Source organism: Symphalangus syndactylus, chromosome 22 (assembly GCF_028878055.3).
Source record: "Symphalangus syndactylus isolate Jambi chromosome 22, NHGRI_mSymSyn1-v2.1_pri, whole genome shotgun sequence".
Taxonomy (NCBI): domain Eukaryota; kingdom Metazoa; phylum Chordata; class Mammalia; order Primates; family Hylobatidae; genus Symphalangus; species Symphalangus syndactylus.
The window spans coordinates 57,336,732-57,357,500 of NC_072444.2; the positions used below are offsets into that span (position 1 = coordinate 57,336,732).

The following is a 20,769-nucleotide window of genomic DNA, read 5'->3' on the forward strand; positions in this document are numbered from 1 at the left end:
CTCATAAATATCCTTTTTCCCCATTATCAGAGCTTCACCAATTGTGGCCTCATAAAAAAAGAAGGTTGTTTATTATTATTATTATTTGTTGACATAAAAAATGCATGTTTTTCTGAAGCCTGACTTCCCACTAGTGCTGTTGCTTTGGTATCAAATAGGGCATGAAGCATATTGTCAAATACATGTTTGGGGAATTAGAAGCCATTGAGTGTTTCATCTCTTTTGCAATGTTCCTGAGGAAAGTGCATACTTAAATCTAGGAGAATATTTTAATTGTTTAATATTATAAATGTTTAAAAGGAATTCTGAGGTGTAATGCAAGGACTCACTGAAGTTGGTTACTGCAAAGTAGGAGATGTGTAATGAGAGTCTGGAGCTCAGGGTTCTCATCACTTGGAGACCCTTATACACTAATAAAATGGGATGCTCAGGGTAGGGGCATGGGGGAGTACATGAGGAAGAACAGCCACTGAGATTACCACTCCAATGGATGCAGCTACAAATTAGTCTTCTTGCCAGTGCACAAGGCCCTCTGATGACACTCTGATAGGCTTCAGCCTGGCAGAATCTCATCATTGCTATTTCCACCCTCTTTCCTCGCAAAGTAAATAGGTAGCTATCAGATTCCTGACTGGTCTTTCTGTTTCCAGCCCTGTCCTCCTCAAGTTCATCCTCTACCCAGCTGTCAGGGAGCTCTGTCTAAAATGCAAATGGGACCCCATCACTCACTGCTAAAAACACTTCAGTAGCTCCCCATTGCCCTTGGATTAGAGACCATGCATTTCTTAATAGTGGCCTACAAGCTCTCCTGTGATCTAGCTTCTTTGGATTTCCTTCTCTTCCCTTCCTCTCTTCTTTCCTTTTTCTGACTTATAATTTATATTCCTACAACTCTGACCCACATTCCTGTAATCAATCCTTTCCTCCCCTCTTTTGGCTTCTTCCCCACCAAATTTTAATTTACTTTCTTTGTAAGTCATAAGTCAGCCTTAACTCCTCCAGGAAGCTGTCTCCAAGCTTCCCCCACTCCACTCCAGGCAAGGCAAATGCCTTTGATACTGCTATGATACTTGCATCAAATATATGCACATCAATCATAATGCCTGTTTGTGTAACCATCTGCCATCTGCATAACACCTTGCCTTTTATTTTTGAATCTTTCATGCCAAGCTCAGTGCCTGATGCGTAGTAGGTGCTCAGTAGATGTCTGCTGGTGAGCTGGCCAGGCCCATGAGGCAGTGGTTTCTGGGGTTCGGGGAACTGCCTTTCCTCTCTCTTGGAAGATGAGGAATCACCTTTCATTCAGCTCCTGAGAAAATCAGCCTGGGCACTCATTCCCCTACAAGAGGGGACTGATGATGAGACTAAGTCTTCAGCCCAGTGCCTGCAGTAGGGTCCTCAGAGGTCTGGCTGCCTGCCAGACATGGTGATGAAAGTGTATTGCTTTGGTTTAGTTAGATGAGGTCTTGGGACCCCACCAGCAATGCAGTGTTTTGAAGGGAGTGGGTAGAGAGAGGATGCCTGAGCGGTCAGGAGTTTAATGTCCATCTTGATGGTGATGAGAGTCATTGAAGCATTTTTAGCAGACAGTGGGAGAATCAGGTTCACCTGGACCAAGGCTCTTCCATCCCAGCCTCAACTGCATGTTTCTGTATTCCTGCAGTTTCTGAGGGAAGCAATGCAGAGGAAGGGGTCAGAGACAGGGATCTGTGTCAGTTAGAATTGCAATCTGTTATGAGTAGAAGAAAATTCAAAGAACAGTGACCTAAAAACAAGATTGGGGATTATTTCTTTCCCATCTAACAAGAAGCCTGGAAATGGGCCATTCAGGGCCAGCACAGTGTTTGCCCCTTTGCCTCATTGTCTTAGCACATGGGCTGTACCCTCATGGTCACGGGATGACTTCGCCTTTCCAGTGGGAACAAGGGAGAAAGGTGAAAGGTCCAAGGCAAAAGGACAAGCTACTGAATCTATTTCCTGGACGGCCACCCAGTGACTTCTGCTTGTGCCTCAGTCACGTGGGCACTGCTAGCTGTAAAGGAGCCTGAGAGACGTTGCCCCAACAAACTCGAAGTTCTGTGAATAACGAAAGAACAAATAGATATTGGGCAGGCAACCGGCATTAACACCCTGACTTTCCAACATCTTCCTGAGAGTTTGAATTTATTTTTTCCTGGCATATACACTCTCTGAATTTACCTTGTTTACCTGTTTGTTGGCTTGTGGTGTCCGCCCCTAGAACATATGCTCTGTGAGAGGAGGAGCCTCTTTTCTCTGATTCTGTCCTGCCTGTTTCACCTCTGACTCACACTACAGGTATGGGGGATCCCGCAGCTCCAAGCCTTGAGATCCAGAATGAAAATCCTCAGCTCCATCCCCCAGCGGGATATTTGAAGCATCTCTCAAAGAGGCAAGATATCTCTGGTATTTGGCATACAACCGATTCCACCAGACTGGCTGCCTCTCCTCCATCTCCGGGATCTTGTTCTTTTTCTTTTTCCCCCCTTATTAAACAAATTAGCCAAGATGACACTGGATACTGATTAGCAATTTGTACAGCAATAAAAGAAAACTGGCAGAATTCCATTGTTTTGCTCTGCAATTCTTCATTTCCATTTTTAATGTACTGTGTCTTCATTCATTTGATGGGGTTTCCTCTTCTGTGTATGTCCTTAATGGAACAAAGTTTTCTTCCCCCAACCCCTCCAATAATTGTGAACATTAAAGAGCTGCTTAAATTATTCAGTCATTTTATTTTATAATTTGAGCTGGGAGTATTTATGACTTTTTCTCCCCTTCCCTTTGTGCTAAATCAATAGTTGCTGTGTAAATGTGACTTAAAACTGTAGCATGGAGGCAGGCTCTTCTAATTCTAGATCGTTCCCTGTGGCCCTACTGGCTGGGGGATTTGGAGTCCCTATCTGTCAAAGGCTGTCTTTAGCCTTCCGGTCAGCCCCACATTGTGATATAAATGATCAGCACACACATCCCCTTCTTGAGGGGAGATGCCCTCTCTGGGCTTCTATGTTAACCTACTTGTGCTTTCAAAAATCATAATTTTTCCTCTAGAATGATCACTCATTTATTTATCTACCGGAGATTCTGGAGAGAAGGGACTTTATCGTATCCATCTCTGCCTCCCTAGAGCCCTCTTGAGAGAATGGTAGGCGTCAATAGATGCAGGATTTCATTTAATCATCAATTAATGAGTGATTGGGAAGAACAGAACAATAAAAGCCAAATGTATTCTCTATGACAGGCATTGTTCTTACTTGCTTTAAAGACATTAACACATTTAATCTTTACAATTACCCTTTATGAAGCAGGGATTATTATCCTGATTTCATGGAGGAGGGAAGTAAGCCAGGAAGAGAGATTGAGTAGCTGCTTTAGGGTTACAAGCCCAATATGGGGGACAGCAAGATTGGGCTCGTAATTTGGCCCTGGATAGTGTGAGCATGGAGCCTACCTGCTTAGCCTATGCAGAGCACAGCCTTCTTATCTGAATAGAAGCTGCCATATATTTATGGGACATCCGGGCCAGGAAACAGAGCCTCCCTCCCTCTCTCTGACTCAGGAGCCTCCATGTGGAGAAACTAACCCACCCCCCTTAACTCCAGCAACCTTCTGAGAATAGATATAAATGCAAATAGCAGGAACCTGAATTGATGTGGACCTTCGTTAATGCCTGAAAACTGCCTGGCAGCTGCCATAACAGTATATGCCTTCCCTGGGCATATGCATGTGGCTACCAGCAGCCCTGGGGGACGAGGGCCACCCCATACAGGGCAGAGCCCTCTGAAGAGCCTGCCGCAGGTGGCTCTGCCACCACCAACTTATGTAACAAATGACTCTGAGCCATCTTTACTCTGCTCCATGTGTATCCCTCCCAAAGCAGCATGCTCTGCTGGAGAGGATGACCTTCCCTGACAAAGGAGAAATGGTCTTTGATCAAGGGTATATGAGTAGCCACGCTCCCCTGCTAGAACCTCCACAAACAAGCTCTCAAGATTAAATGAGGCATGTGTTGAGTGCTCAGAACCTGGGAGAAGAGTTTGGACCATGCTGAGAATTTTCAGAGCAGCAATTCTCAAAACGTGATCCCAGACAGGCAGTATCAGCATCACCCAGGAACCTTTGAGAAATGCAAATTACTGGGCCTCACCCCAGACCTGCTGAATCGGAAACTGGGAGTGGAGCCCAGGAATCTCTATTTTAACCAGCACTCTTGTTGATTCTGATGCATGCTCAAGTTTGAGAACCACCATTGTAGGGAAAGCTGTCACCTCAGTCACAGTGGCCACTGCTGTGGCCATGTGTGGGATCTGTGAGATCTGATAGAGCAGCCAGAACATCTGTGAAGAGGGAACCAAGAGGGCCTTGAGTTTCCCTGGTAATTATTCAGTTAAATCTGCACTTTCTTCACAATCCATCCTTCATGGGAGGAGGCTTTACCTGGACATGTTAAGCATAGGTCACCCACCTACCTGTCACCATTAGATTCCTCATCCGTAAGCTCAGGACACCTGTGCCCTCCTTCCCACCTAGCAGTGGTGGTGACATTGCTCTGCAGAAAGTGAGGGCTCCCCTCCTCCCATCCAGCTGTCTCTGATGTCAAGATTGCCAGCAGTGGGGACAAGCAACACCCTGCACTTTGCCATTGATCAGCTTTTCTCTGTGTCTCTCATTTTCTCTATTGAGTGACACTAGGAGGTGGGCCTAGTGTCTGCCCAAGTCTGCTGCTACATGATGCTGTCAGCATCTTTGTCCCAAAATACAGCTACAATTGGATCTCTCCCAAACGAAACAGTCCCTTTACAAGACACCTAGAGAATAAATCCAAAGTCTGTATCCTGGAACACCACAGCCTCCGAAATCTAGTACCCACTGTCCGAATTTTTAAAAAAATAAATTTTAAAGATGTAGGAAGCACAGAGAATAGTATTATTACATGTACTCAGAAGTCACACTATCACATGTTACTGTGTTGTCACATTGATTTTATTATTTTCTAGTGAAGTTATTACAAGTAAAGTCTCCTTTCCCCTCCTTGAATTCATGCTTCAGTCATTTTCCACTGTGAATTGCTTTATACAGCCCAACTCAAGCCCGACCGGACCATGGGAATTTCCACTGGAAACTGGTGCCGTACTGCCTCCCTACATTTGTCTGCGAGGGACCCCTGACTAGAATGTCCCCCTACCCATCAGCTGCCCCTGGAATTTGAGAGTTCGCTCAAACCCTACTAGCTCTTCAAGCACCAGTTGAAATGCCACACCTCCCATGAAGCCCGCGGGTTTTCTTTCCCACATCTCTTAAACTCCCCCAGCCCTCCCCACTGTCACCTTGAGCTGGGATAACTTTCAAATCCCTGCCTTTGGAGCACAGGATTGATTCAGAGCACGAGGTTGAAGGCTCAGCTTGGCCATCGACTGAGTGTGGGATCCTTGACAGACTCAATGCCCTCATCTGTGAATTGGGGTAATAATGTCTTGTTTGCAGGCTTGAGAGAAAATGTGTGATGGCTGTAAGGGATGATCATGTGAGAGATTTTATAAGTAGACCTAGGTTAGGGATCGTTTATGTCTGGTAATGCTCCCTGGCTTTCATCATCATTTGTGGTGATGCATGCACATATCTGAGTTGCCTGAGGACAGAGTGAATCCCTGCCTGATTCACCTTTTATGCTACGTAGAACTCAGTTTGATGCTTTCCCACAATCATGACTCAATAAGGTTGACTGAGGAGTGGGTAGGGTTACAAATACTGTGATGGCTTCTGCCTGTCTTACTACAAGGTGGAGGAATGGGACTTCCCTTTGGCTGTCAGACATACAGCAAGTGCTCATTGTGTGCCAGGCACAGGACTAGCTGGCAGTGGAGACACAAATATGTTCCAGACATGATCTCCAAGGCCAGTTATAGGCAAAGGTCACGTGTGTGACAAGGAAGACATGTCCCTTCATGTTGTTTATTCATTGCTTGAGCAGCAGCTAGATGGGGAGAGCTGCTGGGGCCCAAAAAAGGGGGTGGGGGAGAATTCCCTGAGTGCCTGAGATAAATGCTCCATGAAAGTGGACATGGAACATCTCACATGTGTCTTGGAAGCAACCTCCTTCATGACATCATGACAAATGGCTTTTCTAGAGAAACGGACCAAATGTGAGCAAAAAGGTCTGTGATCCCAGACCCCAAAAGTTCTGAAAATGGGATATTTACTATAACTTACTTGGTGGCAAAACCTGGACCAACCTGATGTGAGGCTATTTATGGTATTTATCCTCCTAAGTGTGAAAATCCATGCCTTTGCTGCAGAAATATGTGTGTGTGATGACAGGATACTTCCCCAAACCTTATTGGAGATGTTTTTAGCATGCGGTAGATGCACTGTATCACCTTACTAAAATCTGGGAAATTTTGAATTCCTAAACATGTTTGACCCCAAGAGTTTTAGCCATAAGGATTGCAGACCTGTAGAAGTTGCAGCAGGGAGGGACTGCCTTCCAGTCAATCCTGCCTTCCAGTCAATCCTGCCTCCCAGCAAGTTTTTCTTCCTGTAGGCTCCTAGGCAAATGGTTTTCTCCTACCTGGGGAAGGCCAGCCCCAGTATCTTCAAAGCACAGGCAGGGCTCAGCTCAACCTGCAGCCAAACCTTAGTGGGATCTTTTACTTAATTCAGAAGTATGTTTTTCTTAATGTGAGAAACACAGCTCAGCATGAGCTTACAGGAAAGGTGGGCTCAGTCTTGCCTGCAGGCATCTTCTGGGCCTTATTGGATGGTTGCACCATCCTGCTGGGCTTAATACCCCACACTGCTCATCCCCCGGAGCAACTGCATATTCTGGACTTTCTCTGCTGCCGTCCCATGTCCCTGGTGTGTAGGGAAAATGTCCCATTTTCTCAGGGCCCTGATAGCTCCTAAGCTCCTATGTTAACTGTGCTCTAGTATTAATAAACGTATAGTCACTAGGTTTTATATTTCTAGACACCATTTGCACTTTAGCAAATGTACTTTATGCTTTAACCCATAGGGTGACTAATAGAGCGTGTTCAAATAATGTGCTAGACTCTTTTTTTAAAATTAATTCTACCTGCTTTGTTTTTAAAATTTTTATTTTATTTTACTTTAAGTTCTGGGATACATGTGCAGAATGTGCAGGTTTGTTACCTAAGTATACATGTGCCATGGTGGTTTGCTGCACCTATCAACCCGTCATCTAGGTTTTAAGCCCGGCATGGTTTAGGTATTTGTTCTAATGCTCTCCTTCCTCTTGCTTCACACCTGTGCAGGCGCTGGTGAGTCTCTGTGTCCATGTGTTCTCATTGTTCAACTCCCACTTAGGAGTGAGAATGTGCTATGCTTGGTTTTCTGTTCCTGTGTTAGTTTACTGAGAATGATGGCTTCCAGCTTCATCCATGTCCCTGCAAAGGACATGTTCTCATTCTTTTTTATGGCTACATAGTATTCCATGGTGTATATGTACCACATTTTCTTTATCCAGTCTATCACTGATGGGCATTTGGGTGGGTTCCTTGTCTTTGCTATTGTAGATAGTGCTGCAGTAAACATATGTGTGCATGTAACTTTATAGTAGAATGATTTACATAAGTTTGGGTATATACCCAGTAATGGGATAGCTGGGTCAAATGGTATTTCTAGTTCTAGATCTTTGAAGAATTCCCACACTGTCTTCCACAATGGTTGAACTAATTTACATTCCTACCAACAGTGTAAAAGCATTCCAATTTCTCCACAGCCTTGCCAGCATCTATTGTTTCTTGACTTTTTAATAATCACCATTCTGACTGCTGTGAGATGGTATCTCATTGTGGTTTTGATTTGCATTTCTCTAATGATCAGTGATGTTGAGCTTTTTCCGTATGTTTATTGGCTGCATAAATGTCTTCTTTTGAGAAGTGTCTGTTCATATCCTACTCCCACTTTTTATGGGGTTGTTTTTTTCTTGTAAATTGGTTTAAGTTCCCTGTAGATTCTGGATATTAAACCTTTGTCAGATGGGTAGATTGCAAAACTTTTCTTCACTCTGATGATAGTTTTTTTTTTGTTTGTTTTTGTTTTGTTTGTTTTTTGCTGTGCAGAAGCTCTTTAGTTTAATTAGATCCCGTTTGCCTATTTTGGCTTTTGTTACCATTGCTTTTGGTGTTTTAGTCATGAAGTCTTTGCCCATGCCTATGTCCTGAATGGCATTGCCTAGGTTTTCTTCTAGGGTTTTTATGGTTTGGGGTTTTACATTTAAGTCTTTAATCCATCTTGAGTTAATTTTTGTATAAGGTATAGGGAAGGGATTCAGTATCAGTTTTCTTCATATGGCTAGCGAGTTTTCCCAGTACCACTTATTAAATGGGGAATCCTTTCTGCATTGCTTGTTTTTATCAGGTTTGTTGAAGATCAGATGGTTGTGGATGTGTGGTGTTATTTCTGAGTTCTCTGCTCTGTTCTATTGGTCTATATGTCTGTTTTGGTACAAGTACCATGCTGTTTTGGTTGCTGTAGCCTTGTGGTATAGTTTGAAGCCAGGTAGCATGATGCCTCCAGCTTTGTTCTTTTTGCTTAGGATTGTCTTGGCTATACAGGGTCTTTTTTGGTTCCATATGAAATTTAAAATAGTTTTTTCTAATTCTGTGAAGAATGTCAATGGTAGTTTGATGGGAATAGCATAGAATCTCTAAATTACTTTGGGCAATATGGCCATTTTCACAATATTGATTCTTCCTATCTATGAGGATGGAATGTTTTTCCATTTGTGTCCACTGATTTTCTTGAACAGTGGTTTGCAGTTCTCCTTGAAGAGGTCCTTCACATTCCTTATAGGCTGTATTCCTAGGTATTTTATTCTCCTTGTAGTAATTGTGAATCAGAGGTCATGATTTGGCTCTCTGCTTGTCTATTGTTGGTATATAGGAATGCTCGTGATTTTTGCACATTGATTTTATATTTTGCACATTGATTTTATATTCTGAAACTTTGCTGAAGTTTTTTATCAGCTTAAGGAGTTTTTGGGCTGAGACAATAGGGTTTTCTAAATATAGAATCATGTCATCTGCAAACGGAGATAGTTTGACTTCCTCTCTTCCTATTTGAATATCCTTTCTTTCCTTCTCTTGCCCGATTGCCCTAACCAGAAATTCCAATACTATGTCGAATAGGAGTGGTGAGAGAGGGCATCCTTGTCTTGTGCTGGTTTTCAACCAGCTTTTGCCCATATAGTATTATATTGGCTATGGGTATGTCATAAATAGCTCTTATTATTTTGAGATATATTCCATCAATACCTAGCTTGTTGCGAGTTTTTAACATGAAGAGATGTTGAGTTTTATCAAAGTCCTTTTCTGCATCTATTGGGATAATCATGTGGTTTTTGTGTTTATTTCTGTTTATGTAATGAATTACATTTATTGATTTGCATATGTTGAACCAGCCTTGCATCTCAGGGATGAAGCTGACTTCATAGTGGACAAGCTTTTTGATGTGCTGCTGGATTTGGTTTCACAGTATTTTATTGAGGATTTTCACATCGATTTTCATCAGGGATATTGGCCTGAACTTTTCTTTTTTGTTGTGTCTCTGCCAGGTTTTTGTATCAGGATGATGCTGGCCTCATAAAATGAGTTAGGGAGGAGTCCCTCCTTTTCAGTTGTTTGGAATAGTTTCAGAAGGAATGGTACCAGCTCCTCTTTGTACCTCTGGTAGATTTTGGCTGTGAATCCATCTGGTCCTGGGCTTTTTTGTTGTTGTTGTTAGGCTATTAATTACTGCCTCAGTTTCAGAACTTGTTATTGGTCTATTCAGGGATTTGACTTATTCCTGGTTTAGTCTTGGGAGGATTTATGTGTCCAGGAATTTATCCATTTCTTCTAGATTTTCTAGTTTATTTGTGTAGAGGTGTTTATAGTATTCTCTGTTGGTAGTTTGTATTTCTGTGGGGTCAGTGGTGCGATCCCCTTTATTGTTTTTTTTTTTTATTGTGGTCTATTTGATTCTTCTTTATTTTCTTTTTTATTAGTCTAGCTGGCAGTCCATCTATTTTGTTAATTTTTTCAAAAAAAAAAGCTCCTGGATTATTTGATTGTTTGAAAGGTTTTTTGTCTCTTTCAGTTCTGGTCTGATCTTAGTTATTTCTTGTCTTCTGCTAGCTTTTGGATTATTTTGCTCTGTTTCTCTAGTTCTTTTAATTGTGATGTTAGGGCATCAATCTGAGATCTTTCTAGCTTTCTGATATGGGCATTTAGTGCTATAAATTTCCCTCTTAACACTGCTTTAGCTGTTTCCCAGAGATTCTGGTACATTGTCTCTTTGTTCTCACTGGTTTCAAATAACTTGATTTCTGCCTTAATTTCATTATTTACCTAGTAGTCATTCAGGAGCAGGTTGTTCAATTTCCATGTAGTTGTGTGGTTTTGAGTGAGTTTCTTAATCTTGAGTTCTAATGTAATTGCACTGTGGTCTGAGAGACTGTTATAATTTCTGTTCTTTTGCATTTGCTGAGCAGTGTTTTACTTCCAATTATATGGTTGACTTTAGAATAAGTGCCATGTGACACTGAGAAGAATGTATATTCTGTTGATTTGGAATGAAGAGTTTTGTAGATGTCTATTACGTCCACTTGATCCAGAGCTGTGTTCAAGTCCTGAATATCCTTGTTAATTTTCTGTTTTATTGATCTGTCTAATACTGATAGTGGGTGTTAAAGTCTTCCACTATTATCGTGTGGGAGTCTAAGTCTCTTTGTAGGTCTCTAAGAACTTGTTTTATGAATCTGGGTGCTCCTGTATTTCATGCATATATATTTAGAATAGTTTGCACTACTTTTTGAATTGATCCCTTTACTGTTATGTAATGCACTTCTTGGTCTTTTTTGATCTTTGTTGGTTTAAAGTCTGTTTTATCAAAGACTAGGATTGCAACCCCTGCTTTTTCTTTGCTTTCCATTTGCTTGGTAAATTTTCCTCTATCCGTTTATTTTGAGCCTATGTGTGTCTCTGCATGTGAGATGGGTCTCCTGAGTAGAGCACACCCATGGGTCTTGACTCTTTATCCAATTTGGCAGTCTGTGTCTTTTAATTGGCACATGTAGCCCATTTACATTAAAGGTTAATATTGTTATGTGGGAATTTGATCCTGTCATCATGTTGCTATCTGGTTATTTTGCACACTAGTTGATGCGGTTCCTTCATGGTGTCATTGGTCTTTATATTGTGGCATTTTTTTGCAGTGGCTGGTACTGGTTTTTAATTTCCATATTTATTGCTTCCTTGAGGAGCTCTTGTAAGGCAGTCCTATGGTGACAAAATCCCTTAGCATTTGCTTGTCTGGAAAGGATTTTGTTTCTCCTTCGCTTATGAGGCTTAGTTTGGCAGGATAGGAAATCCTGGGTTGAAAATTCTTTTTTTTAAGAACGTTGAATATTGGCCCCCACTCTCTTCTGGCTTGTAGGATTTCTGCTGAGAAATCCACTGTTAGTCTGATGGACTTCCCTTTTTAGGTGACCTGACCTTTCTCTCTGGCTGCCCTTAACATTTTTTTTTTTCATTTCGACCTTGGAGAATCTGATGATTCTGTGTCTTGTGTTCTCTGTATTTCCTGAATTTGCATGTTGGCCTGTCTTGCTAGCTTGGGGAAGTTCTCCTGGATAATATCCTGAAGGGTGTTTTCCAACTTGGTTCCATTCTCCCCATCTTTTTCAGGTACTCCAATCAATCGTAGGTTCAGTCTTTTAACATAGTCCCATATTTCTCAGAGGTTTTGTTCATTCCTTTTCATTCTTTTTTCTCTAATCTTGTCCGCATGCTTTATTTCAGCAAAATGGTCTTCAAACTCTGATATCCTTTCTTCTGCTTGATTGATTCAACTATTGATACTTCTATATGCTTCACGAAGTTCTGGTGCTGTGTTTTTCAGCTCCATCAGGTCATTTATGTTCCTCTCTAAACTGGTTATTCTAGTTAGCAACTCCTGTAACCTTTTATTAAAGTTATTAGCTTCTTTGTATTGGATTAGAACATGCTCCTTTAGCTCAGCAGAGTTTGTTATTACCCAACTTCTGAAGCCTAGTTTTGTAACTCATTCATCTCATTCTCTGTCCAGTTCTGTGCCCTTGCTGGAGAGGTGTTGCAATCATTCGGAGGAGAAGAGGTATTCTGGCATTTGGAATTTTCAATGTTTTTGCCCTGATTTTTCCTCATCATCATGGATTTATCTACCTTTTATCTTTGAGGCTGATGACCTTTAGATGAGGTTTTTGTGTTTTTGTTGTTGTTGTTATTGTTGATGTTGTTATTGTTGCTTTCTGTTTGTTAGTTTTTCTTCTAACGGGCAGGCCCCTCTTCTGCAGGTCTGCCACAGTTTGCTGGGGGTCCACTCCAGACCCTGTTCACCTGGATGTCACCAGTGGAGGCTACAGAAAAGCAAAGATTGCCGCCTGCTCCTTCCTCTGGAAGTTTCGTCCCAGGGAGTCACTGGCCTGATGCCAGCCAGAGCTCTCCTGTATGAGGTGTCTGTCGGCCCCTTTTGGGAGGTCTTTCCCAGTCAGGAGGCATGGGGTCAGGGACCCACTTGAGGAGGCCATCTGTTCCTTAGCAGAGCTAATGTGCTGTGCTGGGAGAATCCCCCTGTCAGGATCAGCTGCTCTTTTCAGAGCCAGCAGGCAGGAAAGATTAAATCCTTTGAAGCTGTGACAGCACCTGTCCCTCCCCCCAGGTTCTCTGTCCCAGGGAGATGAGAATTCTGTCTGTAAGCCCCTGACTGGAGCTGCTGGATTTGCTGCAGAGATGCCCTGCCCCGTGAGGGAGAATCTAGAGAAACATTCTGGCCACAGCTGCTTTGCTGTGCTGTGGTGAATTCTGCTCAGTCCAAACCTCACAATCTCCTTAGCACTATCGGGGAAAACCGCCTACTAGAGCCACAGTAATGGAGGTTGCCTCTCCCCCCACCACACTTGATCATCCCAGTCCAACTCCAGACTGCTGTGCTGGCAGTGGGAATTTCAAGCCAGTGGTTCTTAGCTCACTGGGCTCTGTGGGAGTGGGACTTTCTGAGCGAGACCACTTGGCTCCCTAGCTTCAGCCCCCTTTCCAGGGGATGGATGGTTTTCCTGTCTCACTGGAGTTCCAGGCACTTCTGGAGTATGAAAGACTTCTGCAGCTCAGTGCCTGCCCAAACAGTGGTCTATTTTTGTGCTTGAAACCCAGGGCCTTGGTGGTGTAGACTCATGAGGGAATCTACTGCTCTGTGCATTGCAAAAATCTGTGAGAAAAGTGCAGTACCTGGGTGGGTGGGACAGTCCCTCATGGCTTCCCTTGGCTGGGGGAGGGAGGTCACCAGGCTCCTCGCACTTCCCAGATGAAGCGACGCCTCACCCTGCTTCTGCTTGCTCTCCATGGATCGCACCCACTGCCTAACCCAGTCCCAATGAGATGAAATGGGTACCTCAGTTCGGAATGCAGAAATCACCTGCCTTCTGCGGTGGTCTTGCTGGGAGCAGCAGACTAGAGCTGTTTAGCTGTTTCTATTTGGCCACTGTGGCCCCCACTGTGCTAGACTCTTAGGGAGAATATTTTGGGATACAGAAGTTGTTCTGGTTACTTAGTGCTACTGAATAAAGTACCTCCTATCCCAAGTAGTAGCTTCAAACAAAAATGTTATTTTATTCATAATGTTGCAGGCCAGGGATTTGGGGAGTGCTTGGCTGGATGGTTCCTCTCTGATCCATGGGAACTTAGCTGGAGTGGCCAGAGCATCTACTTCTGTCATATTCTGTCTGTCAGAACAGTCACAAGGCCCTCCCAGATAAGACAGGGGAGGGAAACCGGCCCTATCCTCTGAGGGGATGCAGCAAGATCTCATCACAGGAGCCTGTGGGATGGGCAATGCCATGACCACCTTTGGAAAATATGGTTCGCATAGGAGGCTTCCTACAGTGGGAATCTGTAACCCCACTCCAAAGAATTAGGATGCAGAAAACATGTGGTACAAGAGGCCAAAATAATATCTTCCTCTCTATACCCTATAGAGGAAAGGAAGTTGCTATTAAGACCAAGAAAATCCATGTGTCTACCCTCACTCACGTCCTACACCCCCTATCTCCTAAACTGGTTCTTGTACCCCATTCCCAAAACTACCTGTACCCTCATCTGCTAAACTTCTTGTACTCATTTATAGGTACTGAAAATTTCTCTCACATATGTAGAAAACTTTTCCTTCCAATGCAAAATATAAAACAAAATTTTCATACTAAGCCCTGCAAAAGCTGACAGCAGGGGCTCTCCAGAGATTTAGTTGTGAGAACAGGAAGGCAGCATGAGCCCCAGGGTTCTGCTACAGCATCAGGGGAGGGGAGGAGAGGGGGCACTCTGGGGAGAGCGATGGTCAGGAAGGAGCTTAGCCATCTCCATCTCACAGGGGAACCCAGGGGCACTGCTAGACCGGAGTGTCTCTACTGACTCCTTGGTTTTTCCCATTCCTGACACTCATTACCTGACTCCTGCTGGAGACCCCTGTCTGCCAAATGGGCCTCAGTATTGCAGGTATTTGTGAGCTGGACCCCAGAGCGTCACCGTTTAAGAACTTGGCTAGGATGGCAGGTCGGGGATAAAGCTGCCAAGGAGCATTTTTATTTCTGTGTGTTAAAACAGCCCTTGCCTGGCCACCTGGGTTGGTGGGTCTGTAATTTTGTCTCAGCCACTGCCCATCAGCTGCAAGGGTGCTATTAAAGGCAATCTTGGTGTTATTGCAGTGAAATGCCAGCTGAGAGCTGCGTTTCTCGGCTGACTTGGAGCTGGGGCACTCACATCCTCTTGCTCGAGTGTGGTATGAAATTGAAATTGGGCTGGGGCTGGATTCTGTCCTCCAGATGAGCTGCTTTTGAAAGGAAAAGAATCTCTGTAATACCTGGGAATCAATCTGGTGATGCTCCATACAGGTGGCTAACCCCCAGGCTTCCCTGTGGATCATCAGCTTGGTGGCTACTCTGTGGTGGCCCTCTTGCCCATTGACCTGCCTCTCATCTTGCCCAGGTTCCCTTTCCCTCTGGGAACTGAGGCAGGTAAGGAGACCTGGGCTTTTTCTTATTATCGTTGTTATTATTTTTTTGAGATGGAGTCTTGCTCTGTCAACCAGGCTGGGGTGCAGTGGCACAATCTCGGCTCACTGCAACCTCCGCCTCCCAGCTTCAAATGATTCTCTCAACTCAGCCTCCCCAGTAGCCGAAATTATAGGTATGTGTCACCATGCTCAGCTAATTTTTGTATTTTTAGTAGAGACGGGATTTCGCCATGTTGGCCAGGCTGTTCTCGAACTCCTGACCTCAGATGATCCACCCGCCTCAGCCTCCCAAAGTGCTGAGATTACAGATGTGAGCCACCACGCCTGGCCAGCATGGGCTTTTTCTATAACAAGCCTGAGCCTGGGCTGGGATCATAAACTGTCTGGAAAATAAAAATCATATCCTGAATTGCCAGGGCAAAAGAAACACATTTTGGATATTCCATGGTTTTCTATCATCCATACCGCTCTCTCCTTCCTCACTGACAACTGAAAAGTGAAGGAAAATAGCACAGGTTGGCCAGTTCTGTGGACTGAAAACCCAGGAAGCAGGGGAAAGAGAAGTGTGTGTAACCTCCAGAGGAGGGTAGGGTGATTTGTGGTGGGGTGCGGGCAGAAGGCTTGCACTTTCTGCCTCATTGATTGCCACGGCCCCCTGTGCAGGATACAGAGGCAGTTAGACAAGCCTTGTGCATCCTGGGCTTTGGTGACATCAGCAAAGTAGAGATCATAGTCATGTCTTCCTCATAGGGCAGTGTCTTAGCTGTTAGGCTGCTCAAACAGCATAACATAGACAGGTGACTTATAAACGACAGAAATTTATTTCTCACAGTCCTGGAGGCTGGGAACTCTGAGATCAGGGTGCCAGCAAGTTTGGTGTCTGCTGAGGGACACAATTCATAGATGGCATCTTGCTATGTCCTCACATGGTGGTGGAGGGGGCAAGGCAGCTCACTGGGGCCTCTTCTATAAGAGCACTAATCCATTCATGAAGCTCTGCTCTCAGGACCTAATCACCTCCCTAAGGCATCACTTCCTAATACCATTGAATTGGGTGTTAAGTTTCAATATATAAATTTTGGGGGCACATTCCATCTATAGCAGGTGGAATGGAAGATTCCATGAAACGATACATGCAAAGCACCAAAAATAGTGCCTGGAATATAGAAAACACTCAGTAAATGTTTGTTGTCACTACCTCTATTACTATAGAGGAATAAATGAAGGCAGGATGAAATAGTGAGGTGGCAAGGTAAAAGAGAAAGCCTGCCATGTCAGATGGCCATTGGCAAGCTTGGCTTCTGATCCCCACTCTACCAGTAACTATTCTGTGACCTTGGGCAAACTCTTTAACTTCTCTGAGCCTTGGATTCCCCTCTTACCAACTAAGAAGATTAGAGCAGTTGGTTTCTAAGGCCCCTTCTGCTAGAAAATATATTATGAGCCTGCTATGAAAAATGCAAAGTCAAGGAGAACCTCCTATCATAGACCTGGAAGGGGAAGGAGGAAATATGTGCATGGAAGGGTTGTGGGCACAGAGGCTACAAAGCTCAGCATTTGTTAATACAGGGACTGGTGAGTGCTGCACGGAGGCTGGCCTGGTGTTCTTTCCTTCACATCCTGCATAGCCATTGTTCTCTATAACATCAAAAAATCACTAGAAACATCAAGCTCCCAGTTGCCTCACTTAACAGAAGCATGGGCTATGGGTGCAGACTATTCTTCAACATCCATTCTCCTCTCCTTCTCTGTGGCAGTAGGGTACCCTTTATCTGAGCTGGGCACAAGACTACCCAGTTAGAGTTGGTGCTTCTCAGCCTCCCTTGCCACTCAATAAGGTAGGTGTCTGAGTTCCAGCCAGTTGTGTGCAGCTCAGGGTCCCCTTCTTACAAAGATGCTCCTTGCCTTCTTCCTAATCGTTCTACCTTCCCAGGGCTGGAATCCAGTATGGGGGTGAGTGTTCAGTTTCCACTGTGTGCATGAGATAATGATGCAGGACTTTTTGCTCCTTAACTCAGCTAGGTCTGGGTTCTTGTCTCATGACCAGGAAGAATTAGGCAAGTGGACATTAAAGAGTGAGTGGAGTAGAATTTATTAAGCAAAAGGAGAGTTCTCAGCAAAGAGAAGTGTCCTGAAAGCAGGTTTCCAGTTGCCCCTTTCACGGTTGAATAGCAGGGATTAAGGCGTGAATTCCTGGCAGCTCCACCCCATCCTTCCAGTATGCTTTCAGGCCCTTAGACTGAGCCACTCCATATTGATTTACTTCCCTTACTGTATATGTGTTAAGGAATGGAATTTTCCACTGTGGGCATGTTTAGGCAAGCCCCCTATGCAAGTTCCCTTATCTGTGCAAAACATCTGGTGTAAGCACTTGTGGGGCAGGTCAGAGGTTCTCCAAGGACGCTTCCCTTACTATCTTCCTAAAGCAAGCTGACTAACTCCTTTCAATAACATACCAAGGATAGGAAACCTGGGTGATCACTGGAACAGTAACACTTTAATTCTTAGGTCACCTGCCTACTTGGACTTTTCATGAGAGATATAGAAACCTATTTAAGTGCGTGTTATCTGGGTTGGGTTAGGTCCTAGCAGCCACATTAGTATTATCATAAACATAGGGATGATGGGGGTTAGAAACTGGGGAAGAGGAATTTGTAACAGATCTTTGTTACTGAACTGAAGTGGGGTCTGCTCACCCAGCTCAGTAAAGCCAGACACTGACACTAAGATTTGCAGCAGGAGAAAAGGGCATTTATTGCAGGGTACCAAGTGAGGAGAATAGGCAGCTAATGTTTCACACCTGAACTCCCCAGTGGCTTGCAAGCAAGGGCTTTTTAAGGCAGGGGTACATTTCAGGAAAGGAGAAATTGCAGACAGAATTGTAAACCAATTACACAGAGGTTATACATTGTTTTGGCCCATGGCGTGACTTTCTTGAGACCCCTCAGGAAGAAATTCAGAACAGAGAATGGCAGCCAGAGTTCAGTCGTCAGTTCCCCCTTATCTGAGCATTAAGTGATAGTGGTCAGCACTTTCCATCTTGTGGGGATTTCTAAAAACAACTCACAACTTGAGAACATATGTTAAGATGTCATCTTTTAGTTTCTATAGGGAAGCAAAACACCTTGCCTCTCTGGCTTACCTGGGAGACTGTTGTTACTATCTTCCTGCTTATCACGTTGCTTGTTTGCTTTTCAAGGCTACCTAGGTGCTTGGAATTTCCCTTGAAGGGACTCAAGATTTTTCTTCATCTCCATGCTTAGGAGAACAGGCAGGCCGTCTTGAGACAAACTAGTACTTCAAATGTAGTGTGGTCCAAAGTCTGGGTTCTAGTCCCTGATCAATCAGCCCAGGCCAGCTGGATTGGGGGATGCGGTGGTCATCTCAGCTCTCCACATGCTTGCCCCCTTGATGCAGGATTTTTCTCAGCCACTTTGCCAGCTGGAGACCCCCAGCTGTCCATGCCCCTGCCCAGGCCTCGCTCTGCCCCAGACTTGCTGCAGGAGGTACTCCATCCACTCGGCCTGCTGGGCCATGCCTGGCTTGCACACCAGCCCAGATCCCACACTTACCGTGGGATCTGCACTCATCCTGCAGTTGGGCCGGGTGTGCACCAGTCTGCCAGCATTACAGCTCATACCTGTGTTCAGTGGTTCCTGAGTTCTTGTCCCATGTCCAAGAAGAATGAGGTTATACTGACAATCTGAAGGGTGAGAAGGGCAGAGGACAGACCACCTGAAGTTGGGTGGTCTCCCTGTGTGGCTGGGTCCAGGGCTTTTATGGGCTCAGAATGGGAAGTGCATGCTGATTGGTTTGTGAGTATGCAAAAGAGGCTAAAACAAAGGCACCACTCAAAGGTGGGCAAGACAGTGTAAAAAACCAATTAGGGAAGGGTAGATATATGTAAAATAGGTGAAGGGTGGGGACCAATCAGCAGAAAGTATGCCCAACGGGAAAAGAGGTTCTCATTCAGGTCTGTGGATTTATCTGAGACTTGTAGCTTGGCTTTCAGGCTTTAAACTGTCTTTGGCTTGGAAGTTGTGTTTCAGTGGGGACCCACCCTTATCTGCCTAGGCATCTGTCTGCCTCCTGCCACTATCACCCTCCTCTGTGCCATGGCAGGGCCTGGTCTCCGGGAGTGATATTCTGTGACTCCCTAACTTTGGACTGCTCTAGGTTCTACATCAGAGTCACTTGTTAAGGGGACAGATCTTCACTCACTTTCCAGAGAGGGTGAGAAATCAGCCAGGCAGTGCATGTGAGGCAGCTGCTTTATAAACATTGAGCAGATATCATTTGTAATTGGGAAGGTGATGTGATTTCAGGGCCCCCATCCATAAACTCTCTCATGTTCTACTGTGCACCATGGTGCTTGACATACTATTAGAGTTTTATTCCTGGATTTAGTCATTCTAGTCTTCAGATGTTCTAGTTAAAAAATAAATCCTTCATTCACTCACCAAACACTTACTAATGCTAAGAGTGGCTATATCTGGCCCTGTTCCAGATGCTGAAGACCCAGATTTGAATAAGACTCAGATTGTCCTAAAACCATCTTATAATCCATGGTGTGTGATGGGTGCGTGTGTGTGTGTGTGTGCATGTGTAAGTGTGTGTCTGTGTGTGTTAAAGCATCTGATGATGACAATTCTTCTCCACTTTCAATGCACCGAAGAGTCAACTGGAGATCTTGCTAAAAGGCAGAATCAGATCAGTCAGTCTGGGGGCATGCCTTGGATTCTGCATTTCTAACAAGCTCCCAGGTGATGCAGATAAACTGGTCCAAGACTAAGTTTGCGTAACAAGAGACAATAAGAGTCTGATCACTGCTGTCAACTAGTGTGGAGGACCCACACAGGAGAGAGGACATGATTGAGTTGTCCTGGTCAGAGGCTAGCAGATGAGGGGAAGGTTACCCAAGAGGTTTCACATTCAGTCTAGACCTCTGAGGATGAATAGGCCATCAGCATCCATAACTGGCACAAAGAATATTTTATCAGGCTTCTTAATGTATTTTTCCATCAGCATTAATGAGACTTAGCCAAGAGACAATTTTGGTTAGGAGTTGGTGAGTGGAGAAAAATGGGATTCATTTATAACAACAGTTCTCAAACTTGAGTGTGCATCAGAATCACTCCCAGAGCTTGTTAAACACAGATTACTGGGCCCCACTCTAGAGTTGCAATTCAGTAGGAGTGGGCTGGGGCCCAAGAATTTGCATTTCTAACAAGTCCCCAGTGAATTTTAAGAACCACTGGTATGTAACAAGAGGCCCCACAAGGCACAGCAAGAGGGGAGCCTGGCTGTAGTAGGGAAAACAACTGGACAGATCGGGGGATAGGCAGAGGAACTCTGAGAAAGAAATAGGTGGGCAAGGTTGCTGGAAGGGGTTGGGTTAAGACTAATCCTGAGACCGTAAGTCGTAGTCCAGCCTAGCTGATATGGACAAGATAATAATAACTGACCAATGAATTGTAAGTTGCCTAAGAGAAGGGGCCTGGGGCTTGTCTACCCAGTATTCCTATCACCAGCAGAGTGAAGATGTGGTCATTCCAACCAAAATTACTTTCTTCCTTCCCTCCCCTCTTTCTGATTATGCCACATTCTAGGAGTCTGCCTATAAAATAGAAAACTCGGTCCAGCCCAGTCAGGTCTCAGTGGACGTTGGCAACCTGGGGATTCCTTGACAGTTCTGGGGCCTCTTGGCTT

The 20,769-nt window shown here is 44.4% G+C and overlaps 1 protein-coding gene across 1 annotated transcript in view; it reads left to right on the top strand.

The window, feature by feature from the left end:
- The window catches only part of GPR39 (G protein-coupled receptor 39), a 228,932-nt gene that overhangs the window by 103,674 nt on the left and 104,489 nt on the right, over window positions 1–20,769 (top strand). The gene's annotated exons all lie outside the window — the stretch shown is intronic.